The 27,739-nt window shown below is 44.6% G+C and overlaps 1 protein-coding gene across 2 annotated transcripts in view; it reads right to left on the reverse strand.

The window, feature by feature from the left end:
• Positions 1–16,113, reverse strand: part of LOC110489888 (transcription activator GLI3) — a 130,254-nt gene extending 114,141 nt beyond the window's left edge. For both annotated transcript variants that reach the window (XM_090199702.1, XM_021562848.3), the window contains exon 1: positions 15,699–16,113. The gene's annotated coding sequence lies outside the window, so the exon portion shown is untranslated. The remainder of the gene's footprint in view (positions 1–15,698) is intronic.
• Between the last annotated feature and the right edge of the window lie 11,626 nt (positions 16,114–27,739).

A 27,739-nucleotide genomic window follows, 5' to 3' on the forward strand; every position in this document is an offset into this window, starting at 1 on the left:
ATTGCGTTAAGCAGACGTCCTTCCCAAGATAATGTACTTCCATAGTTGACATACAGTCAACTCATACAGCTGGACACACTGGGTGCTAAGGCTAACAACAATTAGTCGATTGTTTGGTCGAATAGACTGTTGGATCGACCAAAACTTGTTTTTTGTCGAGCAGTAGCAAATACACTATATATACATGTGTGGACACCCCTTGAAATTAGTGGATTTGGCTATTTCAACCGCACCCATTACTGAGCGGTGTATAAAATCGAGCACACAGCCATGCAAACTCCATAGACAAACATTGGCAGTAGAATGGCCCTACCGAAGAGCTCAGTCAATTTCAAAGTGGCACCGTCCTAGGATGTCACCTTCCCAACAAGTCAGTCACACTTCTACCATGCTAGAGCTGCACCCATCAACTGTAAGTGCTGTGAAGTGGAAACGTCTAGGAGCAACAATGGCTCAGCCGCATAGTTGTAGGGCACACAAGCTCACAGAACGGGACAGCTGAGTGCTGAAGCAGTGGAGCAGTGGAAACAGGTTATCTGGAGTGATGAATCATGATTCACCATCTGGCTGTCCGGCAGACAAATCTGGGTTTGGCGGATGCCAGGAGAACTCTACCTGCCCCAATGCATAGTGCCAACTGTACAGTTTGACGGAGGAGGAATAATTGTCTGGGGCAGTTTTTTATGGTCTGGGCTAGGCCCCTTAGTTCCACTATAGGGAAATCTTAACGCGCATACAATGACATTCCAGACAATTTTGAGCTTCCAACTTTGTGGCAACAGTTTACAGAAGGCCTTTACTGTTTCAGCATGACAATGCCCCCCCCCCCCCCATGCACAAAGCGGGGTCCATACATAAATGGTCTGTCGAAGAGGAACTGACCTCTACCCCATCGAACACCTTTGGGATGAATTGGAACGCCGACTGCGAGCCAGGCTTAATCACCAGTGCTCAAACTCACTAATGCTTTTGTGGCTGAATGGAAGCAAGTCCTTGCAGCAATGTTCCAACATCTAGTGGAAAGCCTTCCCAGAAGAGTGGAGGCTGTTATAGCAGCAAAGTGGGGGCCAACGCCATATTAATGCCCATGATTTTGGAGTGAGATGTTCGACGAGCAGGTGTCCACATACTTTTAGTCATGTAGTGTTTATATAAATGTATTTTTTATGGCACATGAGACACCTGTCTCATTCGTGCCCATCTCAGTGAACTAATCCATTGCGCAGGCCGAGACTCATCCATTGCGCAGGCCGAGACTCATCCATTGCGCAGGCCGAGACTCATCCATTGCGCAGGCCAAGACTCATCCATTGCGCAGGCCGAGACTCATCCATTGCGCAGGCCGAGACTCATCCATTGCGCAGGCCGAGACTCATCCATTGCGCAGGCCGAGACTCATCCATTGCGCAGGCCTAGGGGATGGTGCAGTCCAAGAAAGGGAGCGTGGCTAATATGCACAATGCACATCTCTCTCCTGAATGCGCTCTCTCTCACACCAATTTGTGCTCATTCATTGTCTCCTAACTTAATTGTGTGAATTGTTTGCGTTTGCTTGTTAGTGTATTAATTCCTCATTACATACAGTGGGGCAAAAAAGTATTTAGTCAGCCATCAATTGTGCAAGTTCTCCCACTTAAAAAGATGAGAGAGGCCTGTCATTTTCATCATAGATACACTTCAACTATGACAGACAAAATGAGAGAGAAAAAATCCAGAAAATCACATTGTAGGATTTTTCATGAATTTAATTTGCAAATTATGGTGGAAAATAAGTATTGAAGTGTACCTATGATGACAATTACAGGCCTCTCTCATCTTTTTAAGTGGGAGAACTTGCACAATTGGTGGCTGACTAAATACTTTTTTGCCCCACTGTATATCACCAGTATTACATTTACCGTTAATTCCTTTCATTTCTAATCTACAATGTTTGTTTGGTTACAGTCATTTCTGTTAACGCGTTCAATATATTATGATTCCAGTCTTCTATCGTTTTCATTATCGGATTGGACATTTTTGTTTTGGTTTATTTAATTCCATTTTGAGTTTTGTCAATTTCGTCATTGTCTTTAGTTTGGAGCGCCCGTGTCAATGTTGAGTAACCTGGTACACCTGATTACACATAGAAAGAAGTAGGCCTATAGGCTACCTGGCCTGCACCAAAAATGTTGACTTATACATGTGCCCATTTGGAGATCTGATAGTATTTCTGATTGGCTTAAAGCTCACTTGAAGTGTGAGAAACTCTGAGGGCCTAGAATATTTGATTAAATGTTGCAAGTTTGCTAGCACCAGCTTCAGGCCTGACCTAAGTTAATAGTTGATACAATGTTTCAAGTTCATTGCAGACAGGCCATGCGAAGCCAATGTGATTTATAGGATATTTATTTTTATCAGGATATTTTCTACCTGCAGGCTGCAATGTTTTATTTGTTGGCTTTATGTAGGTTGGTTTTGACAATGACAATAGAGGTAACTTTTTAAGGTTTGTATCATTTTCATTTAGATTTGGATCGAATTTTGATTAGCCACTTGACAATGACTTTGAGATACGAAGACGTTATTATAAATGAAATTGAACTGTTCCATGAAAATGTGAATATGAAAACCATAACTGGCACGCAGATCGATAGAAATAGTATGATCAATTGGCATTCCTCATGAGAAAGGTTGCCCGACTCCTCGTGTAGCCTATTACCAGCAACTTCAGGAGAGTAATGGCAGAATCTACGAAAGCCAGCAGGAGTGGGAGGAGGACGGTCGGGTCAGGTTACGTTTTTTTCCTTCTGGTCATCTTGATCTCTGGCTCCCTCTTGAGTCATATGGGTCTTATTTTATGGCCCTGGTCAAAAGAAGTAGGGAATAGGGTGCCCTTTGGGATGCAGACACAGAGGCAGTTCCAGTGGAGTGATGGAGTTGTTGCTTCAACTTCCCCCAGACCGTGACCGTCTGTCTGTCCAGAGGCTGAGCCCACAGGTTGCTGGTCCCCCTCTCATTTCCACACTCTAATCCCCCAGTTCCCTCTGGGCTCTCCGACTCTCCCTCTGTCTCTGTCTATTTTCCCTACTTTCCCCCTCTCTATATTTCCATCGCTCTCTTTCCCTTTTCTGTATCTGTCTTTTCCTTTCTCTCTCTCTCCAACTTTCTCTCTCTCTTTTCCCCCTCTCTTTCTCTCACAAATCTCTCCCGCGCGCCCCCTCTCTCCCTCTCGCTCTGCTTTCCTCGCACCCCACCTCTTTGCTCTCTCCTTCTTCTCTGTCACTGGTATAAACGGTACAGCACAGACCAGAGTGAGTGGAGGAGAGGAGGGTAGTGAATGATGTGATTGATGACAGAGCAGGGCCTCTGCGGGGGAACAACAGCCAGGGGCCAGCGTGATAATAACGCAGCACAATAATCAACCCAACCCATGAAGCAGACAATCAGCAAGGCAAAGCAGGCAGCACAGGCCCCTATTAGGCAGGCCTCATCAGGACGGCTAAGTGAGAAATTAGCCCTCGCCCGAGCTCCGCGACGATTCATCAAGTCGCTAGCCCCCGACACCCCCCCCCCCTCAAGAAGTCAAAATGTTTACTTAAAGACTCGCCGCCATGCCCCGGAGGTGCGCTTTATTGGCTGTTATTAATTCTCCGTCCAGACCCTCGCGGCCGCCCCATTTAAAGTGTATTAGAGGGGGGATGATTGGACGAGATGAAGTCGCACTGGTGTTTGGCTCTCTGGCGATAAAGAGAGGGAGGGAGGGAGGGAGGGAGGGAGGGAGGGAGGGAGGGAGGGAGGGAGGGCGGAGAGCAGGGCAAAATAAAGGAATGCCATCACATTGCAAAATGAAGTCCTGGAATTAGACCCTTGTTCAATGGGAAGTCAAAGAGGGATGAAGGGATGGAGGGAGAATGAGAGGATGAACAGACAGAGGAAGTGAAAAGGGAAGAAAGGCATTCAAAGGGAAACTGAGTCACACATTCCACACTACATTCTGATGATTCTGTTTTATCATCTGTTCTCTTTCTACCAGGTGGACCCACTGAGTCCGAGTCCCAAATGGCACCCTATTCCCTATTTAGTGCACTACTTTTGATCAGGGTCAACAATGCTCTGCTCAAAAGTAGTATGCTACGTAGGGAATAGGGTACCATTTGGGACACTGCCCGAGGAAATAACTTCAACCCGCTCCGGCCAAGAACGCCTGGCGATTGCTCATGCTATCAGAATGCTATCAGAGCCCTAATAGTCTTTTAACATGGCATGGCTGTGACGGACGGGGGAAGAAGCGGGAGAGGGAAGTGGGGGAGTTGGGCCTAGTTCATTTGTTGTGGCGGAACTGAGGCTCACTTAATGAGGCGGCTAAGTAACTCCTCTTAAAACACGCAATGCTATGAATCACGTGTATAAAACAAACTCTATGACCGGGTGCAAGGAGTGCGCTGAGAGTTGGGAAGCAAGTTCAGGGAGTGAGTGATTTCATAAATAAACACAACTAAATACAAAAGGCAGGTAATCAAGTAGGTACTCTACTCTACTCTACTCTACTGTACTGTACTCTACTGTACTGTAATCTACTCTACTGTGCTGTACTGTACTCTACTGTACTCTACTGTACTGTAATCTACTCTACTGTACTCTAATCTACTCTACTGTACTCTAATCTACTCTACTGTATTCTAATCTACTCTACTGTACTGTACTGTACTTTACTGTACTCTACTGTACTGTAATCTACTCTACTGTACTCTACTGTACTGTAATCTACTGTACTGTAATCTACTCTACTGTACTGTACTCTACTGTACTGTACTGTAATCTACTCTACTGTACTGTACTCTACTGTAATCTACTCTACTGTACTCTAATCTACTCTACTGTACTCTAATCTACTCTACTGTAATCTACTGTGCTGTACTCTACTGTACTGTAATCTACTGTACTGTACTCTACTGTACTGTACTCTAATCTACTCTACTGTTCTGTAATCTACTGTAATGTAATCTACTGTTCTGTAATCTACTGTTCTGTACTGTACCATGAGTATGGTTGAGAAAGTGGTAGATCAAAGGAAGTAGAGACACAGAGGGAGTCCTAGTCAGAGACTCCCAGGCAGCTCAGCTCAGCCAGCTCCCCTATGGCTGACGTGTCTCCCAACAGCACCACTAGTTTGGTAGGAAGATAACACTTCAGTCTCACTTTCATGAAAAGCCCCCCCATCAGGGCCTGCTCACTCTCACTCTCTCTCTCACACACACACACACACACACACACACGCTTACTCTCAGAGGGATTGGCGCTCCCCAAAGCCCCCGTTTCTCTCCCACAGTGTCAGTAAGGTGCACCCACACACACGTCCCAGAGCTCGGCCTAAAGGTCTACTGAAGTTGCACTTCCCGTTTCAAAACACACAAGAGTGAATATCATCGGAGTGGAGACTGAATTTGAAGATACTGCAAGTCCAGTAAAAAAAGAACACGTCTGGTTCAAACTCCATTGAGATATGCAATAACATCCACGTGCCTTATCATACAACTCACAGCATTTCCAAGTGGGCGACAAAAAAACCTCCCCCTACACTCAAAAGGGACATACAGACTAGCTCCCGAATGAAAAGGCCACGAAAAAACGCGGGGAGCAAGACTTGTAATTACACTGGCAGCTCCCTCGGGCCCTGGAGCCGTTGTCAGTCAGGAAGCTAACCAACATCTGGCTGTGTTTACGCCTTTCAGCTGTTTGCGTTGCCGCCCGAAATAAATTCTGGGGGCCGTAAAGCCATCGCTTAGGACGCCTCCTAAACACTCTCCACACTCGCTTGCTTCTCAGTTATCCCTCCAGACCAAGGTTGTATTCATTAGGACACAAAATAGTTTCAAAACGTTTTAACAACGGATAACACATTTTCCTTCTTCTTATTGGACAGGACCAGGTAGTCCGTCCCTGTTTCAGTCCGTTTTCTTCCATTCGGTGCCCAATGAACACAGCCCAGGGCTCCCGGCACTACGGCAACGCTAGCATGCTAATACGTGCAAATAAAAACGTTGAGGAGGAAGCCTTAATTGGTGCGTTAGACGGGTACCGGGGGTTAATTGGGAAACATGGGGAGCAGCTGGCACCGTTCTGGAGGTTGAGACAGGGATAATAAGTTCACCCTTTGCAGGAGAGACAGTCGGCGATGAATCAGATCAGAGGAACGTTGTACTGTAATAACCCCCCTCTCTTTTTCTCAAGTTTTTTCCTCTCGTTCTCTCTCTCTTTTCTGATCGGCAGAGACAGTCTGGCTAGCAGCTACACAATCTGGCACCTATCACACACAGGACTGGTTGGTAGTCGCGGGAGAGGGCTCTCCCGCGTTCACACACACACATACACAGAGACGCGCACTGGAGCTAATCACTCACAAGCACAATAACTCTTACCTCTAGGACATGGACCTACTTTATCAGTTTAAGGGTCGATGTATGTAAATGTTTTTCCCAATGTATGTGTAAATGGGTTATTAGGCTGTGTTAGCCGGTTTGCATTGATCTCTACGCCAGCGGGAGAAACGGGAAGCTAGCTCAGCGCTCTGCTCATATCTCCAGAGCTGAGCCATAATCACACCGCAGCTTGTTTCAATGAAGGTAACATTAACATACACCATCTCAAACGCACTAAACCGTCCACCAGGACTCTGTATAAATGCACACAAAACTCTACAGTGCAATCAAGCCCATATGTGACGGTCAGTATAACTTTGTGATTTTCTCTGAAGTCTCAGAATTGGGCGTGTCACTACAACCAGATTTCTACTAAATAATAGAACCCATATAGGAACGACTGGAACAACAGTCGTTGTTTTGATCTCGTACTTCTTCGCCCATTAAAATAAACAGAATATATACAACTGGTGTCTATAAAGAGTGTCCGAGTCGGAGTCCTGATCTAGGATCAGCCCTCCCGTGCATAATTCAAATCTTATTATGATCTAAAAGGTTAAACTTATCCTAGATCAGCACTCACTGAGACTCAGTACAGTAGCAGAGGGAGCATTTGGGGTTGAAGGTGGAGCAGGTAGAGTCATAGGCAGTAATGGGAGGAGACAGGGATTTACAGAGCCACACAAAAGCCAAGCTTTATAAATAATTCCAAAAGCTAACAGGATCCCTTGTATGTGTGATGTCACTCTCTCTCTCTCTCTCTCTCTCTCTCTCTCTTTCACACACACACACACACACTCTTTCACACACACACACTCTCTCTCTCACACACACACACACCCCCCCTACCACCTCTCTTGAATAAGTCATCTCATACCCTCCTTCTGGTTAGCACTAACTAGTTAGGACCCATTCATTTTGGGTAACCTTCTAAGAAAAAACATGTCTTCTCACAGTGCACATTTAACCCAGAAAAATACACCCTCTCTCTCTCACGTGCATACGCTCGACACACACATACACACACACACACACTCATGATGCATGGCGGCAAAGCAGCACACCGGAGACCTGTCTTGTAAATCTCTTTGTGAACGCAGCTTTGGGGGGTAGACAGGGCAGGGGCTTACACACTGAGACCTGAGGTAGAGCTATAGACTCCACACCTCTAATGATCTCTCTCTTTCCTCCACACCTCTAACGCTCTCTCTCCTTCCTCCACACCTCTAATGCCCTCTCTCCTTCCTCCACACCTCTAACGCTCTCTCTCCTTCCTCCACACCTCTAACGCTCTCGCTCCTTCCTCCACACCTCTAACGCTCTCTCTCCTTCCTCCACACATCTAATGCTCTCTCTCCTTCCTCCACACCTCTAACGCTCTCTCTCCTTCCTCCACACCTCTAACGCTCTCTCTCCTTCCTCCACACCTCTAATGCTCTCTCTCCTTCCTCCACACCTCCAACGCTCTCTCTCCTTCCTCCACACCTCTAACGCTCTCTCTCCTTCCTCCACACCTCTAATGCTCTCTCTCCTTCCTCCACACCTCTAACGCTCTCTCTCCTTCCTCCACACCTCTAATGCTCTCTCTCCTTCCTCCACACCTCTAATGCTCTCTCTCCTTCCTCCACACCTCTAATGCTCTCTCTCCTTCCTCCACACTTCCAACGCTCTCTCTCCTTCCTCCACACCTCCAACGCTCTCGCTCCTTCCTCCACACCTCCAACGCTCTCTCTCTTTCCTCCACACCTCTAATGCTCTCTCTCCTTCCTCCACACCTCTAATGCTCTCTCCTTCCTCCACACCTCTAATGCTCTCTCTCCTTTCTCCACACTATATCTCTCTTCCTCAAACACACAGCCACACTCGCTCTTTCTCCCTTTTTCTTTCTTTCTTTCTTTCTTCTCCCCTTCCCTCTTTCACACACTCTCCATCACTCCTCCTCTTTCCCTCTTCTAGTTCTCTCTCTGTCCGACTAGCAGTCCCTGCTCCAGAACAGCGTTGGTTGGTCCCACAGCCCCGCAGGCTCCACTAGCACCGCGGTGACTAATGTCCTGCCTTAGCTCAGACAATGAGTTTGGGACGGAGCCGGGAAAGTGTTGAGAAGGAAAAAAAACTGCCGGGCACCTTTGACAAATGGAACCCTTCGCACTCCCCTGCTCGCTGAGGGAGGCTTTACAAAGTCACGCGACACGGTGCGACACGCTCGGCGTCCTCCGAGGCACGGCTGGGACCTGCGGAGCACCGAGGCTTCTGGGAAAGGGGAACATAATGAATTCTTTGGGAAGTCCAGCCCTGTTTTTTTTTTCTTCATGAATAAGATCTATTTCCAAAGCATGTCGACCTCTCTTAATAAAAACACCAGTCAGGCCTGGAATAGCCCAAGACGTTTTAGGGGCCCATATACAAGTTCATATTTCTGTTGCTCTATACATTTCCGAAGCCCACTTTTTTTCTCCCCAAGCCAAGCCTGTCGGAGTCAGTGTAGTGTCGGGCCCTGAGGTTTCCTCTGGCAGGTAGGGGAGCCCCGATGACAGACCGTCATTAGAAACGGCTGGAGTCCCACTCCCCCCGCCCCCCTCTTTTCAAGGAACTAAAAACTCTTGGATCCCTCCCACCTCCCACTCCCTCCTCTAGCCCCCACCACCACCACCACCACCTCCCACCTTTCTCCCTTCAACCCTGCAAGGAACTGGGCTTTGTCTAAAAAATAAGCAAAGGAGAGGAATCCCCCCCTGCGCCCCCTCCAACCCCCGTTCCTCCTTGCTCCCTGCGGAGTATTGTTAAAACACAGCCCCCACTAGCTCCTTCTCTCTCCCTCTCTTTCTCTTTCTCCGAGGCCCAGCTCTTAAGACAGAGTGCTTTTTGCATGAGAAAAAACGATTAGTCTTCAAATGCCATCCAGACAAAAGAGGCCTCCTTTCAGGTCGGGCAAGAAATTTGCTCCGATAGTAGAGTTCCCCTTTTGTTTTTCTAAGATGAGGCATTTTTTGTCTTACAGGCAGGGGCTGTTAGCATTCACTTGCAGAGGAGGCCCCACTGGCCCCTAGAGAAGAGGAGGAACGGGGGTCAAATTCCCCGCAAAAGAGGACGGAAGTGAAGGAGAAGGGGAAAGAGGGGAAAAGAGGGGAAGGAGGGGAAGAGGCACTCATTTAAAACATGTTTGCAGAAGGGAGGGGGCAACTGGGCCTGAACTATATTCAGGTATTAACCTTGGGATTGGCATTTGACATTCAAACAATGTCCCCGTCCTCAATCTCGACCCCCAGGTTCCACTAAGACCCACGGGGCTTACTCACTAACGCAGATAACCAGGCCAGCATGGGGCACAGCAAATACAAAACACGTTGTGTAGCATTGTGTAGCAGAACAGTCTGAGCAATGCAACAAAATCATTCCAAACAGCTATTTATGCAATTGATATTAGAAATGATCTTTCTCATACAGACTTGGGGGGTGTACAAAAAATGAACTCCCATTCAGTCCCAATCACAATAATCAGTGACCCTTCCCTTGCCTTCAATTGACCTCTCCCGCAGTTGTTCTGTGTGTGTGCGTGCATGCGCCTGTCTGAGCCTGTCCAAGTGTGTGTGTGTGTCTTCGTGCAGCAGCCTGATGCATGGCTTCACACACACACACACACACACACACACACACACACACACACACACACACACACACACACCACACACACAAGGAAGGAGGGGGGGAGTGACAGATCATTGTTCACAGTGAGCTGGCCGCCTCATCTGTCCCCTGGCCGTCACCACACTCCCTGGACAACGACGGAGAGCAGGCCCCCTTACGGATGCCACAACTGGCTCGCATCAAGCCCCTGACACAATGCCACATCTACAATAACAGACCCAAAAACCCCTGGAAGTCGGGAACTACAACTCCACTGTCCAAGCTCAGCGTCTCAACTTTACACAGCCCACCACACCACAGGCAAATGGGCCGGCAGCTCACTTCACCTCTTGCTGCCACACTTCACACAGCAGCCGCAAAGACGCTTTTACAGCGGCTCAGGGCTAACAGCGGAGGAGACGAGCGCAGTCCAGCTCCATCGTCAGCCAGGCGCGACCTGCCGCCATTTGTATTCTGTTTGTACTCGAGTGTGTGAGAAAAGACAACGCAGGCGCCCGCTGATACACACTGGGGTTCATGCAGGAGTCTGCTAGCGCTCATTCACTCCTGCATTCATCTTGGTTTTTTTTTCTAGTAAATCATTTGTTTCTCTCTCTTTTCTCTCTCTCGGTCTCTGTTACTCTATCTCTCTCTTGTTCTCTGTTACTCTCTCTTTTCTCTGTCTTGTTCTCTTACTCTCTCTTTTCTCTCTCTCGTTCTCTGTTACTCTCTCTTGTTCTCTGTTACTCTCTATCTTTTCTCTCTCTTATTCTCTGTTACTCTCTCTTTTCTCTCTCTCGTTCTCTGTTACTCTCTCTCTTGTTCTCTGTTACTCTCTCTCTTTTCTCTCTCTTATTCTCTGTTACTCTCTCTTTTCTCTCTCGTTCTCGGTTACTCTCTCTCTTTTCTTTCGTTCTCTTGTTACTCTCTCTCTTTTCTCTCTTATATTCTGTTACTCTCTCTTTTCTCTCTCTCATTCTCTGTTACTCTCTCTCTTTTCTCTCTTGTTCTCTGTTACTATCTCTCTTTTCTCTCTCTTGTTCTCTGTTACACTCTCTCTCTCTCTTCTCTCTCATGTTCTCTGTTACTCTCTCTCTCTTTTCTCGCTCTCGTTCTCTGTTACTCTCTCTCTTTTCTCTCTCTCGTTCTCTGTTACTCTCTCTATCTCTCTCTTTTCCCTCCCGTTCTCTGTTACACTCTCTCTATCTCTCTCTCAGGGAAGCTGGTTGACCAGGCTAATTGGCAGGTCCAATCTGGGTTTCCGTGAGGCCAAAGCCCTGGAAAAGAAACAGCCACTCTGACTCTCAGCCTCTACGGCAGCTTGAGCTCTGCCCCCCCCCCCCATTTCTGAAAGAAGAACTACTGGCTACTTTGCTTGCACGCTCCTGTGTGTGTGCGTGTGCGTGCGAGTGTACGTGCTTCCGTGCATGTAAAACATGTCTATGATGGGGATATTTTATATCGAGGTGCGTTTGCATTTTAAAACATGCAGGTGGAGTAAGAGCACATTTGGAAGTCCATGTGTAGGGTGTGGATGTGTGGGTTTATCTAAATGCATGTGTGTGTATAGGCATGTCATTACACTTGTCCCTCTCTCTCTCTGATCCCCCTTCATCAGATCAACCACCCCCCTCCCCTCACTTTGCAAAAGACATGAGCCCAGTGAAAGGTGCCTTAAGTGGGGCTCCTTGAAGCAGGGTGTGGGGGGGGGTCCCGCTCTGGGACGCAGCTGGTGGAGGTGGAGGGGAGCTGGGGGAGAAGGAACACATAGCATATTAAATCGGCTGGCGGAGGCCGGGTAGGTCCACGCGGAGAGCTAGGAGAGCCAGATCTGAGGCATGCCCTGAAGGGATGGCTGGGCCTGGGGATTAGGAGAGCCAAGGAGAAGCCCTCGTGCTGCGCCACGCCGCACGCCTGCCTGCCCCCCTTCTTCTCTCCGCTCACACGCAAATGCATCCAGACACTTTGGCGTAGGCTACACTTGGCGGCGAACTGCCACAGCCCAAACTTTTTACAAGGAGGCGAAGGAGCCTCTCACTCATCACACATGCACCTCCGTCTCCTGTCTTGCTGCCTTTTTTCCTCCTCAATATCTCTCTCACTCTTTCTCTCTCCTGTACTTGTTCTCCCCCCCCCCCCACCCCTCAACTGTGCCTTTTCGATTTCATGTCGATATATCAAAGTTCAGAATCATCAAAGTGAGCGACTCCTATTGGGGCCCGTCTATTCATGAAGCGGCTATACTCACACGTAGGGGAAAGATGGATTGGATAGCCATTGTGATGCCATGTTTACTTATTTCTGCCAACATGCTCTGAATAGATGAGCTAACTGCACCTCTCCTCACCTGCTAATGTAAGCGGTGGTTTGTGGGATAGAAGTACTTAGCGCTCTGCTAAAGAGTTGTATGATAAACCGTTCGTCATATTGACACCCGTGACCGTCGAGCGGCCTGTCGGTACCGCGGCAGGAATCGCACCCCATATCTGCCACATACCCAGGGATCCACACCACAACAAACCAAAAATGTGAATAAATGCTACAAAAAATGCCTTGGCCCTTATCTTTGATCAAAACAACTTCCCCTAAATGAACCTGGCAGAGCAATACACTTGCTATCTATGAGTGTGCCTTTATAGATGCCCATTAGCACGTCATTAGGGCCTCATGCATACACACCTGATAACAGGTATTCTTCCTCTAGGATGTAAAAGGGCCTAAGGACAGAGACCTGCCTAGAACAGTGGATTTGCGGGCCGGGGCGAGGAGGAGGGGTCCTTGATTTAAGAGGGTAATAGAGTGTCATCTTTGTGCATTAACATCTGCTTGTGTGACAGGTCCTATTTTGGGCAGGCTGGAGAGGTCACGGGTGCACTGCCTAGTGTTTTTGCAGCGACGCATAATTGAATGTAAAGGTGTGCTAATGCGGAGATAAAGGGCTGCTCTGCTTTCTGACGGACTGAGGAAGGATAGGGGTTATCCGCCAGTTTCCTTCCCTATCCGTGGGACTGTGAGTTACAGATTGCCCCTTTTCACCAGACAGGCACTGATTCATCTCCGCTGGCAGAGAAGAAAAAAAAACAGGTCTCTTCAATGTGCCTTTTTTTTTTTTTAAATACCAGATTATCATCTTTAAACATTGTGTGTATTTATCACTGTTGCTGAATCATTTATGACATGCAGTCCTTGTTTTGTAAAATTGCACCTGTTCAAGTGAAGCTGCAGCCCCTGGCTGAGCTCTGTTCTGTTCTGGAGACATTGTAAAACCAGTAACGCCATACATATTTATAACACTGAGTGTGTTCATCAGATATCATTCATATTTAATATGATTAAATCATAAAATATCTCTGGCTCCATGCACATTATTATACACATGTACTTAGAGCCAATCTGTGGTTATTTCAGAGCATCATTTTCTCGTGGAAAATATCTGCCATCCATTAAGGCTAAATAGAGCTCAAATTAATATAATGACATTTCGTGTTGCTTTTGTGATCATTAAATCTGGAGGTAAGCAATCACACATTCTTCAGGAAAAATGCACTCTGTCAAAGAGATTTCTGTCGACAATCAATCACTACTATTGCGGTAAATCAAACTCAACAGCAAAAACCCAGAAATATATAAATGGTAGAATATTTTTTATGTCCATTGCATCCTCTGGAAATAAAATAACAGATTATAATTTCAAAATAAAATGCAGGTAGGCCTTATCGAATTGAGGTATAACATTAGGATTTGTGGAAGCCAAACACGTTGTTCCTGTTGATTAAAAGGCTAAATGCATTACTAAAAATGTCCTGGTTAGATAAGGATACCAATGCACTATATTACTGTACCAAACACATGTTTTGAGTATGAAAAATAATCTATTGAGAAGTAGGCTAAAATAAAGGTTTATATATTCCTTGATGTTCACACTTACCAAATATTATTTCAGCAAAATAGTTTATCCGTTTCCTTTATCAATTAAATGATTATTCAGTAGGCTAGCCTAATATGCATTTGATTTCAGAAATAAATGCATAATTTCGGCTCATGCAAACAAAAGTATGCTTTAAAAAAAAATTGTGTGTAAAAACAGTCACTAAATTAAGTGGGTTATATGTTCTTGCAATGTTTTTATTTATTTACAAATTACCACCTTAAGAATTGTATAAAAAAAAAACACGCATGGCAAAAAATAAATAAAAAGGCAGCACATGACAGATTTTTCATAAGGGCATTAAACTGGCATAGTCCAATCCAGATGACCATGTTCTTAACCCGAGGGGGGGGGAAAGCTTTTTTTATCTGCACAAGCTCTTAAACTTCTATTGTTTTGCATTCAACTCTTACTGCTCGTTCTCAAGGCAGTTAGATCTCCGTTAATAATTTGCCAAGTGTCAAAGAAGGTTTGGCTGAGCCGTCACCGCACGGCTGAACGCCTCGAACCTTCGTCGTTTGTATAGCGGCGTGAAACCCGAGACACAAACGGTCCACCAGTCACTCACAGCGAATCCGACAAGCAGATAAAATGTGGAACAGCTGGCGGGGAGCAGAAGGAAAAGTTTAAAACAAATATCTCCACATGTGGAGGCGTGCTGCCATGATACATAACGGACCGAAAAGTACATACGCAGAAAACTCAATGGATAAAAGACTAAAAATTATAGGCCGAATAATTAGGCCTGATTATAATATGGGCAATAAAATATTTGGGGGAAGTATCCAAATGTGCCCGCACTAATTATTAGTAGCATATCCTGTATTTCAACTCAGAAATTAAATGTTATATTTAGAACGTTTCTATTTAATTTGATATAACCCAGTCAGTGTTCTACTATTGTCAAACTCGATCAAATGCTCATTATATAGGTCTGTGCCTTGTAAAGGCTGTGCCTTGTTAAATAAATGTTGGCCTACTTGTATTCCAACATTCATATTTTGATTGTAGAAATAGAGACATCAGTGATTGCATTCGATTGTTATCAGAATAGGCTATACTCGATTCAGGAAAATGTTCCATAAATTATAGTAATGCAGTCATAACTCATATTAGGCATAATGGATGAGACCGAATCGATAACAGGCACGACTTGGTAAAATCGCGCTGAAATATGATCACATGTAGGCCTAAATATGCATGCCCCGTGCGTTTCTTTAGGCAAAAGTCCAAAAAAGTTGTGTCTGTAGTGGAAGTTCCCAAAGTTGTTTCAGCCCACACTTCTCAACAATGCAATTACTTTTGCATTAAAGTGTTTACAAAAAGAATAGCTTCAACCTTCCATAAAATAACTTTAAACGCACTTTAACAACCATTGTGTTGAATTAACAGTGAGTGTGAGTTTCTATCACTTAAGAAATTACATAGGCAAAGTTGAGAAAATGTGCAATGGGTCAACTTGTAACTTTAAGTAAAGTAGAAAACAACTAGAAAGCATCCAGGAAAATAAATAGTAATTTTGTGTGATAATATTTGTGAATAAGTTGAGTTTTCATACAATTTTATTATTTCATCACCACCCTCCGATTTGTGGACTTCTATGAAATTCCAACTTATTTGAAACGTGATACCTCTGACAGTTTTTGAATAGACGTCGTGTTTTCTCCCTCAAAACTTTCAAAGCCAGCAAAGAGCAAAATGTTCAAAGGGAACAGTTCATCATGCCTCGTCGTGTTTTTTGCACTTACGTGTTCGAAGGATGTTTCCCTCCAATAATTCTTGATCTTTTCTGTCTTCTTCTCTTAAGTGAAGTCTTTTTTCGCTTGTTGCAGATGTGCCTCTCGCGCTCTGGAGTTGTGAGACACCAACTCCGAAAACCGCTCTGCCAGACTTTTCCTTCTTTTCCGCGTCTTTCTCCTTTTCACAGTTTTCTGAATAGAGCGAACACTGAACTAATACTGTGAGCCTCCCTGCATACCTGACGATGGCCGATGATGAACCTGTATGAATAAGACAACATAAGTGTTTACAAAAACGTGTGGACTGTTGTTATTACATTAAGTATGCTTTTCGAGGAGAAGAGGGCGAAGTGTAGAACTCCAGCTGCTCTTTCCCTCGCCTGACTCCTCCCTTCGGATCGGGCTCCCTCGCACTCTACCTCCCTCTCTTTCTATTCTCCCCCGCTTCCCCTCCCTTTCTCTTCTCTGCTCCGGGCCGCAGTTTCCTGAGACGATGTAGACATGGTTGGAACGAATGGACCGTTGTACAGTACCAGTCCCATGCAATTGCAAGAATTGGCAAATACTAATATTTAACTTATAGCAATACTCCTTAGGATGAAGTTTGTGATTTCGGGTGTCCGTGTTGTCTTGCTACTTATGATAGTTTCAACACCAATGGCTGGGCATCAGCACAAGTGGCCCTATTAACGATTGGATTTAGACCTTTTTCACAAACAATACATCGAGCATGATAAATAATCAGTATTAAGGATAAGATGGGCATGGTTTATTTCAGTATGAGTTAATGTAATAAACCATACACACATTCTATAAATATGAACATTATATATATATATATATATATATATATATATATACACACTACTGTTCAAAAGTTTAGGGTCACTTAGAAATGTCCTTGTTTTTGAAAGAGAGGCACATTTTCTTGTCCATTAAAATAACATCAAATTGATCAGAAATACAGTGTAGACATTGTTAATGTTGTAAATGACTATTGTAGCTGGAAACGGACGCTTTTTAACAAACTATCTACATAGGTGTTAAGAGGTCCATTATCAGCAGTCATCACTCCTGTGTTCCAATGGCATGTTGTGTTAGCTAATCCAAGTGTATAATTTAAAAAGGCTAATTGATCATTAGAAACCCCTTTTGCAATTATGTTAGCACAGCTGAAAACTGTTGTGCTGATTAAAGAAGCAATAAATCTGGCATTCTTTGGACTTGTTGAGTATCTGGAGCATCAGCATTTGTAGTTTCGAATAGAAACAAATAACTTTCTTCTGAAACTCATCAGTCTATTCTTGTTCTGAGAAATTAAGGCTATTCCATGCGAGAAATTGCCAAGAAACTGAAGATCTTGTACAACGCTGTGTACTACTCTCTTCACAGAACAGCGCAAACTGGCTCTAACCAGAATAGAAAGAGGAGTGGGAGGCCCCGGTGCACAACTGAGCAAGAGGACAAGTACATTAGAGTGTCTAGTTTGAGAAACAGACACCTCACAAGTCCTCAACTGGCAGCTTCATTAAATAGTACCCGCAAAACACCAGTCTCAATATAAACAGTGAAGAGACAACTTCGGGATGCAGGCCTTCTAGGCAGAGTTGCAAAGAAAAAGCCATATCTCAGACTGGCCAATAAAAATAAAAGATTAAGATAGGCAAAAGAACACAGACACTGGACAGAGGAACTCTGCCTAGAAGGACAGAATCCCGGAGTCGCCTCTTCACTATTGACGTTGAGACTGGTGTTTTGTGGGACAAATGGACATAATGGACAAAAAATGTGTTTTTCTTTCAGAAACAAGATCATTTCTAAGTGACCCAAACTTTTGAACGGTATATACAGTGCCTTTGGAAAGTATTCAGACCCCTTGACTTTTTCCATATTTTGTTACTTTACAGCCTTATTCTAAAATGTACATTTTTACAAATGTATGAAAAAAATATAAAAAAACAGAAATACATTATTACATAAGTATTCAGACCCTTTGCTATGAGACTCGAAATTGAGCTCTGGTGCATCCTGAGCTCCGGTGCATCCAATGGAAACATTGATCATCCATGAGATGTTTCTACAGCTTGATTGGAGTCCACCTGTGGTAAATTCAATTGATTGGACATGATTTGGAAAGGCACACAGTTGACAGTATTTGTCAGAGCAAAAACCAAGCCATGAGGTCGAAGGAATTGTCCGTGGAGGTCCGAGACAGGATTGTGGCGAGGCACAGATCTGGGGAAGGGTACCAAAAAAATTATGCAGGATTGAAGGTCCCCAAAAACACAGTGGCCTCCATCAATCTTAAATGGAAGAAGTTTGGAACCACCAAGACTCTTCCTAGAGCTGGCCGCCCAGCCAAACTTGGCAATCCTGGGAGAAGGGCCTTGTCAGGGAGGTGATCAAGAACCCAATGTTCACTCTGACAGAGCTCTAGAGTTCCTCTGTGGAGACGGGAGAACCTTCCAGAAGGACCACCATCTCTGCAGCACTCTATCAGTCAGACATTTCTGGTGAAGTGGCCAGACGGAAGCCACTCCTCAGTAAAAGGCACATGACAGCCCGCTTGGAGTTTGCCAAAAGCCATCTAAAGACTCTCAGATCATGAGAAATAAATGCCAAGCGTCACGTCTGGAGGAAACATGGCACCATCCATACAGTGAAGCATGGTGGTGGCAGCATCATGCTGTGGGGATATTTTTCAGCAGGAGGGACTTAGAGACTAGTCAGGATAGAGGGAAAGATGAACAGAGAAAAGTACAGAGAGATCCTTAATGAAAACCTGCTCTAGAGCCCTCAGGACCTCAGACTGGGGCAAAGGATCACCTTCCAGCAGGACAATGACCCTAAGCACACAGCCAAGACAACACAGGTGTGATTTCGGGACAAGTCTCTGAATGTCGGTGAGTGGCCCAGCCAGAGCCCGGACTTGAACCTGATCGAACATCTCTGGAGAGACCTGAAAATAGCTGTGCAGCAGAGCTCCCCATCCAACCTGACAGAGCTTGAGAGGATCTGCAGAGAAGAATGTGAGAAACTCCCCAAATAGAGGTGTGCCAAGCTTGTACCATCATACCCAAGAAGACTTGAGGCTGTAATTGCTGCCAAAGGTGCTTCAACAAAGTACTAAGCGAAGGGTCTGAATACTCATGTAAATGTAATATTTATTTGCTAAAATTTCCCAAAAACAGTTTTTTGCTTTGTCATTATGGGGTATTGTGGGTAGATTGATGAGGGGGGGGAAACTATTTAATCAATTTTAGAATAAAACTGTAACATAACAAAATGTGAAAAAAGTCAAGGGGTCTGTATACTTTCCGAAGGCACTGTATATGTACAATACCAGTCCAAAGTTTGGACACACCTACTCATTCAAGGGTTTTTCTATATTTTTACTATTTTCTACATTGTAGAATAATAGTGAAGACATCAAAACTATTTTTTAAAACACATTTGGAATCATGTAGTAACCAAAAAAAGTGTTAAACAAATCAAAATGTATATTATATTTGAGATTCTCTGAAGTAGCCACACTTTGCCTTGATGACAGCTTTGCACACTCTTGGCGTTCTCTCAACCAGCTTCATGCTGCTTCCTGTGCTTTCTCTTGGAGTGTGGGGTGGCTTTGTGATCTACATTTCACTAATTCGGGTAAAGTTAAGTTGGTATTTAAAATCCCATTCCCATATCTCTAACTAATTGAAATATATTTATGTTTACCATGAGATTCAGATAAACCTAAAGTAGGCCTATGTATAACTGGGTCCCTCTTTACAGTAGTAGTGTGTAATTGCAGAGAGTAGATAGCCTACATAGCAGCCTTCTTACAACAGTTTTACTTGTCTGTTTCCTTACACATTCAACCTGAGAAACAACCAACTAACATAGGTCACTTGCTCTGGGTATTCCCCATATAAAGTCCCATTCACGTATGAGGGGGAATTATGTGATGCGTCAAGCTTCTTATGATAGGGAAACTGGAAAAGTGGTCCCCTGGGCCACATCCTTCTGAATGAGACCTAATGTTATGGTAAGGAGGGGGGAAAAGCTTTCCTGTTGGGTTAGGTGTGATCAATATACATAATCAATATGCATGGAAATGGTGGTAAAAGAGGCGTACACGGGTCTGTATCAATCAATTGAGAGGTGGGGGGTTTGGCAAAAAATCACCAATTATCGTTTAAGCAGGATTTGACTGTGTGTGTGTGGTCAAGAGGTCATTGTTGTCCAGTGGTCTATGGATGTGTCCCAAACAGTACCTTATTCTCCATATAGTGCACTACTTTTGCCAAGAGGGCTATGGGGGACTAGGGGGCCATTTGGGACACATCGTATGATCATTCTATTTCGGTGTCACAATAACAGAACATGTCACCGCTATGTTGTAGCAGAGGCAACCAGGATCGGCCATTGCACTCCGGCCGTGCCGAACCTTGCAAATTCCCCAAAGGTGGGAATCTTGATTGCTTGAGTTAGTGTGTTAGTGGGGGACTGCGTCCCCACTGAGAGGGACTGTGGGGGACTCTCCCCACTGAGAGGGACTGTGGGGGACTCTCCCCACTGAGAGGGACTGTGGGGGACTCTCCCCACTGAGAGGGACTGAGAGGTACAAAAAGAAAAGATGTAGAATCATGGTCAAATCAATGCCCCATTAGCATTTTTCAGTGTTGTTATTTTTTTTAAGCTGTATCACAGAGAGTGAGACCTCTGGTGTCTAGTCCTATGTAGATAATTACGACTAGGTAATATTGACTAATCACTCTCGTGATCAATAGTGTGTCATACCCATAGACTTCCAGTCATTGCACGAACGCTAGTTAGCATTGGCTCACAAAAATGACCTCTAACTTCCTTCATACTGGACACAGAGACAAATGGTATCGACGAGTTCATCTGACTGGGGAAGTAGATAAAATCCAGAAGCATCCCTTTAACGCTTTCAGATTTAAATGTACGCTATTGATTTTGCTGTGTGTCTTACAGTGGACCTGACTGGGCATGCTTTGCTGTTGTCACTGTCACTGATTGGCCACTTCATGCTTCCTGCTTAGAATTTTATAGAATAGAATAGAATGACTATTCCCAGAAGAAACTTCAGTTGATACAATCTATGTTTACTTTGTAGTGCCCTCTATAAAGCTCTCAGTGAACTGAATATTTTTTACCCTAAGTGTTGATGAAATGCACTATTGGATTACAGGGAAACTGTTATACAGGCACAAGCTATCCCTGACCACATACATACAGTATACAGGAACTCTTTTCTAATATTGATTTACACTCCCTCTTTGCCCTCAGAACAGCCTCAATTCGACGGGGCATGGACTCTACAAGGTGTCGAAAGCGTTCCACAGGGATGCTGACCCATGTTGACTCCAATGATTCCCATAGTTGTGTCAATTCTTGATACACACAGTAAACTGTTGAGCGTGAAAAAAAACCCAGCAATATCGCAGTTCTTGACACAAACCGGTGTGCCTGGCACCTACTACCATACCCCTTTCAAAGGCACTTAAAACGTTTGTCTTGCCCATTCACACTCTGAATGGCCCACATACACAATCCATGTCTCAGTTGTCTCAAGGCTTAAGAATCCTTCTTTTAGCTGTATCCTACCCTTCATCTACACTGATTGAAGTGGACTTAACAAGTGACATCAATAAGGGCTCATAGCTTTCACCTGGTCAGTCTATGTCATGGAAAGAGCAGGTGTCCTTAATGTTTTGTACACTCAGTGTATATCATAAGGCCTATCTTTGATGGCCTAGTTTTAACCTAACACAGTTGTGTTAGGAAACTCCTGGTTTACAAGCCACATCAGCCTTTCAAGTCATATTATGCTGGCTTGCAAAGGGATGTGTAATATTGGATTCCAACCATAGTTAGGATATCCAACAGATTGAATTTTTATTCACCCGCGCCCTGCATTCAGAATGACGGTAAGGTTTAGGAAAGTTGATAAGAAGACTACCTAAACCGGGACAACCATCTCAGTAACAGGTGCAAAACATCTAAAATAAATGTATGTTATCTTTGTGTATCATAAAATTAAAGTATTCTGACCCTTTGACTTTTTCCACATTTTGTTAGGTTACAGCCTTATTCTAAAACTGATTAAATTGTTGTTGTTTTTATCATCAATCTCCACACAATTACCCATAATGACAAAGAAAAAACAGTTTTTTAGAAATGTTTGCAAATCCATAAATAACAACAACTGAAATATCACATTTACATAAGTATTCAGACCCTTTACTCTGTACTTTGTTGAAGCACCTTTGTTCGCAATTACAGCCTCAAGCCTTCTTGGGTATAACGCTACAAGCTTGGTACACCTTTATTTAGGGAGTTTCTCCCATTCTTCTCTGCAGATCCTCTTAAGCTCTGTCAGGTTGGAAAGGGAGCGTTGCTGCACAGCTATTTTCAGGTCTCTCCAGAGATGTTTAATTGGGTTCAAGTCCGGGCTCTGGCTGGGCCACTCAAGGACATTCAGAGACTTGTCCCGAAATCACCCATGCGTTGTCTTGACTCTGTGCTTAGGGTCGTTCACCTGTTGGAAGGTGATCCTTTACATCAGTCTGAGGTCCTGAGCGCTCTGGAGCAGGATCTCTCTGTACTTTGCTCCGTTCATCTTTGCCTCCATCCTGTCTAGTCTCCCAGTCCCTGCCGCTGAAAAATATCCCCACAGCATGATGCTGCCACCACCATGCTTCAGCATAGTGATGGTGCCAGGTTTCCTCCAGATGTGACGCTTGGCATTCAGGTGTGTGCGTTTCTAAATCATGTCTAATTAATTGAATTTACCACAAGTGGACTCCAATCAAGTTGTAGAAACATCTCAAGGATGATCAATGGAAACAGGATGCACCTGAGCTCAATTTCGAGTCTCATAGCAAAGGGTCTGAATTCTTATGTAAATAAGGTCCATTTAAAAAATATATTTACATTTGCAAAAATGTTTAAAAACATGTTTTCGATTTTGTATGGGATATTGTGTGTAGATTGCTAAGGATTTTTTGTAATACATTTTAGAATAAGGCTGTAACTTAGAGAAATGTGGAAAAAGTCAAGGTTCCTGAATACTTTCCGAAGGCACTGTACATGTAAAAACACAGGTATTAAAAACAATCCTAAAACATCTACCTGCAGTAGAGCATGCTGGGAAATATGATAATGATGGGTGTGATTTCGATGGGACTGTTTTACTCCCCACAGTGTAAAACAATATCTCCGGTTATTAACACCAACACGGGGGGTTATTTTACACCACTGAGTGTTAATTTCACGCTTGCATTTCACTCTTACTTAACTCCTGAATCAACACTAGAAATGTTAAACAAAAAAATCAACACTGGCCAATTTACTGTGCACAAGTCATTCTCCTGTCTGTTTGTGAAAGCTTGTGCTTATCTGACCCAGACTACACCGAGATAAAGTCCTTATATAAGTCCGTTATATGAGTCTCTCAAAGAGAATCATAGGAGCGGGGGAGGACAGGGGAGACAGTGGGGAGGGGGAAGGAGTGATGGAGGGAGGTGGGGGTGCACATGGACATCAGTGGGGTTAGCAGCTCCCGAAAGTATTTCATCAAAGAGGGCTAGGATCCTAGGGATTGAGATTCAGCCTGGAGGCAAGTAACCGATGGTCTCCCAAGAACATATTCCAAAGTAGAACTCAGAGAGCCAAAGCACACATCAAAAGCACCTCTGGAGCCAAAGCCATTCTGGAGGAGAAAGAAAGGGGTACCGGTCCCTACTTGGCACCCTCTAAGCCCCAGATCTCACCCCAATAAAGGAGGAACTACTGTTTGTTCCAGACCTGAGATCTACTGCAGTCAGAGAGGTGCACACCAAGGCAGGCAGGCAACACAAGCACACACACAATAATACAGTATACAGTCTCACATGACAAACAAACAAAGGCTACACATATTGTATACATTTCTGAGACATTATTGTACTGTAATAGTGTTATACTAAACAATCTGTTATGAATTGTATGCATTTGTTTGTCTTCAGCTACACACTGATTGAGACATAACAACAAATATGTATTGTAATACTGGAATAGTCTTTTTACAAAAGGTAATTTCATGATCTCAATGAAATATAATGCAATGGCCTGTAATGTCTGCATTACACAAGTAACATAAATGGAGTACTTGGCAAAATGGAGTGTGTTGAATTTTTCTCTCTAATTCTATCCCATTGGACAGATGTCACAGTGAAATGGATATGTCAGCAGAAAGCATATGATATCCATCCAGATGTGACCTTTAGCATAGCATTGGACATACCAGTGATGTGTCCCAAATGGCACCCTATTCCCTACATAGTGCACTACTTGGCCCGGGTCGAAAGTAGTGGACTATGCAGGGAATAGGGTGCCATTTGGGATGCAACCCCAGAGAATGGCAGGCTTGTTCAGTGAGTTGTGCAGTTGAGAGCCGCATGCCGTCTCTTCTCGAGTTAACACCAACGGTTGCAGGTCAAGAAGCAGTTTTTATTCCTTTTGGACCAATATTGTGTATGTTTCAAAGCTTCCATTTAATGTATAAGACAATACGTTTGTAGTTCTTTCTTAATCACAGCTTTGTAAAGTCAATGGATAGAGGTGGCCTTTACTGTTTATTTGAGCCCCACTTGTTTGTGTAGCACATGGGGTTGTGTGAACCTTACTCATCAGCCTGAAGTGTCATCACTTGTGCCACCAAACATTTTGGTGGCGCCGACAGGTGTTTCGAGGGGGGCGGTCACGTGTGCCAGCGAGGCAGAGGTCTTGGGGTTGGAGCCTCGTTGTGAGCCGAATCAGGAGGAAGTGGTGCTACTCTATTAAATAACGCTACTCCATTATACTTCATGACCAGGCATGACAAGGCAGAAAACAGAATTGGGCTACCTGGCCCAGCGGCCCCTGCTTCCCAGTGTGTCAGGGGAAAGAGCTACTGAGGGGCAAATAAACACACCACAAAGGACCACTTTACCGACCACTAATCTACTCCTGAAGAGAGCATTAGGCCTCGTCCATCCTGAAGCTGTATACACAGGGTTCAAGTGCTCCTCCGCACACAGACGCACACACACAATGAGGCTCACAGCCATCTCGCCAAACCAAAGAACAAACAGGGAACACACCACTGAGATAAAGCCTCTCTCCTCTCTCATTCTATCTCTCCTCCTTCCTTCTCTCTCTCGCTGCTCTGCTGACTCTCTCTGTGCCTGCTGGAGGTATATCGGGTGTCTATGAGTGTTCCATTAGCATGCATGACTGATAACAGGCGCTCAGTCGCCCCCCCCCCCCCCCCCCCCCCCCCGCCCTTATAGTCGGAGAGAGGGATATTTGCAGAGTTATTTAGAATCTGTCAAAAATAATAAACGCAAAACTATATCCACTTCGGCTATTTAAGCAATTTCCCTGTGATAACGTCCCGAGGGGATCTCATGCAGCTTCCAAATGACGACATAATGAAACGACGACGCCTGCACCCCCTTATCAGGGTGGATTAAAAGGGAATAATCAAAGTGAGGGGGTTTGGAGCCTTGTGTGGCATTAATATGATTATCTAATGGACTCCAATGGAAAAGCATGTTAATTCCACTTAAACGCAAGACCTTTCCCAGCCCTATCTCCTCCTCCTGGCTCCTCTGAAGAAGTTCTCCTTCCCTTCTCGCCCTCTCTCTCCCTCCTTTCCTCTCTCCTCTCCTTTATGTTGAAATAATCTCATCTCTCCTCAGCAGAAGTCATTATGTGTACGAACGGCGAACGTGTGAGAGTTTAGCATTTAATCCCCCTAGTTTTTTCACCCTCGCTTTTTTCTTTGGGCATGATTGGAGTGTGTGATGCCCTCTCTTAATTTTCAGACAAAAGCTCTCAAGGCGGTTAACAATATTCAGAATTGTTCTCCATGCATGGACATCCTCGCTGTTGCTGAAAGAATGTGGGTCACTTTCCGACAAACTCAAATCAAACTTTTGGAGCCACCATTGGAAATTGCGTTACACGCTCCCTGATATTAGGCTAAGTAAGTAAAGATTGGACTATTGGATCAGAAAGGTATTCTTTCGCTTTGCTGAGGAGAGTGCATACTTCAACTCTGACATGATGACAAAGTTGGCAAAGTCAAAGTTAGAGTGAACAGTTCTTCCTCTACACACTAGATAAGGATATGTACGCACCCTTCTGGCTGAATGTTGACAGGAAATAGACGACGCAGTATGTATCCTAGCCATTTGAAGGGCTGTAAGCCTTTTGTTATCAGACCCACAAACAAACTGTATATGTACTGGCTAATACTCATTGGAGAAGATTAGCTAAAAAAAAAACTCCTTTTGATCCCAAAAGAAGATGGCCGACCAACCTTTCCACCTCGTCAAGGGGGCCATCCATCACATTAAGGACCATTAGGACCAATAAGACTCCTTCAACTGATAGCCCAGTCCATTCTCCTCCAGTAACAGCAGCAGCAATGCGGACCAGACCACTACACACACTCCACACATCCTGAAAGCAGACAGAGATCCCACAGGATACAGTTAAAAAAGAGAGACATCAATATTTCAAACTACTCTCTCTTTCTGGTCCACATCAAAGCTTTCCGCTCCCATTGAAATCCTACAGGTAGTGATAGAGCTCTATTTTGTTTTTTCTCCTCCGGTACAGCTGTAGAGACCACAGAGATTCCCCCGCTCTCCTTTAGAAAACCTCTCGGTTACACTGTTCGTCTGTCTCGTGGTTCACCGCCTCGCGTTTTGGAAGAAGAAGTACATAGAGGAGGGCTGGAATTAGAAAGGAGAAGACATACTAGGGACATCTAGGGGAATAGTTGTATCTCCTCAATGTTGCCGGATAGCCTGTGAATACTGCATGGAACGGGATGTTAGTTTGACTTTGAAGGGCTCTGTGTCCTATGTGGGAGTGGAGAACGTGGAGAGCTCTCGACAAAATGATTGAATGAAAGAGTATTGTACAGAACCTTAACTGTATATTGAGCACTGTATTACAGTAGGCCTTTCATATTATTGCCTTTACATTGATGTCTAAGCTCATCTCTGATTCACACTTGCATATGCACATTCACAACAGTCCATATACGACACTGAGTCTAGTGAATCAGTTAAAAGTAGAGAACATGCATAAACGACGGATTCTTGGAACCAGAAATGACATCAAAAAGGCCTTCCATTTGAAATGAATCAGAAATGCAGGGAAACGATTGTTCGACAGACAATCCACGAAGAGGAACCATCTGACATGCCAAACCTGTCAGGGGAATGTACAACCCCTGGGAGAGCTCCCCCAGCTCGAGGAGGAGGAGGAGCATTGATAATTGGTTGTTGGAGGATATTTGTACACAGCAAATTGGCCTGTGTTACCTAGGTGTTCATTTTTCTGTGTAATATTTCTAGTTTTAAAACTTGAAACTTGTAACTTAATCTTATGCTACAAAAAGACAACATGCATTTTTCGAAACAAATCTTTCGGTTTCAGGTTCTCTTTTATTCGCAACAAAGAAAGAAAGTGAAAGACAAAACAGTACAGGGCCAAACAGGTTACATCCTGCCTGTTTGGCCCTGTCCGGGGGTATCCTGTCCGGGGGTATCGTCGGACGGGGCCACAGTGTCTCCCAACCACTCCTGTCTCAGCCTCCAGTATTTATGCTGCAATAGTTTATGTGTCGGGGGGCTAGGGTCAGTCTGTTATATCTGGAGTATTTCTCCTGTCTTATCCGGTGTCCTGTGTGAATTTAAGTATGCTCCCTCTAAATCTCTCTCTCTTTTTCTCTCTTTCTCCTTCTCTCTTTATTTCTCTTAGAGAACCTAAGCCCTAGGACCATGCCTCAGGGCTACCTGGCATGATGACTCCTTGCTGTCCCCAGTCCACCTGGTCTTGCTGCTGCTCCAGTTTGCTGCTCCAGTTTCAACTGCTCTGCCTGCGGCTATGGAACCCTGACCTGCTCACCGGACGTGCTACCTTGTCACAGACCTGCTGTTTTGGACTCTCTCTCTCTCTCTACCGCACCTGCTGTCTCTAACTCTGAGTGATCGGCTATG

The sequence above is a fragment of the Oncorhynchus mykiss genome, chromosome 15 (assembly GCF_057628025.1).
Source record: "Oncorhynchus mykiss isolate SJ-2025 chromosome 15, ASM5762802v1, whole genome shotgun sequence".
Lineage (NCBI taxonomy): Eukaryota > Metazoa > Chordata > Actinopteri > Salmoniformes > Salmonidae > Oncorhynchus > Oncorhynchus mykiss.